This window comes from Eimeria tenella, genomic scaffold, assembly GCF_000499545.2.
Source record: "Eimeria tenella Houghton genomic scaffold, Eth_scaff2542, whole genome shotgun sequence".
Classification (NCBI taxonomy): Eukaryota; Apicomplexa; class Conoidasida; order Eucoccidiorida; family Eimeriidae; genus Eimeria; species Eimeria tenella.
In genome coordinates, this window is record NW_013542410.1 from 3,356 (window position 1) to 3,650 (window position 295).

Genomic DNA, 295 nt, shown 5'->3' on the forward strand with positions numbered 1-295 from the left:
TTTTTATGTTTCTATGAATACAATTAATGCATTTATATTATTATCATATATAAATATAATATATATATATTAATATATTATTACCATATATATTCATATATATTATAATATATTTATAACACATACAAATACATATATAATATATATATATATGTACATACTAATACATATATATTATATATATATGTATATATATAATAGTACATATATAATGTATATATGTGTACATAAACACATATAAAGCGAACCTCTGACATATATATATATCATAATATATATAACATGCTGCTGCAGA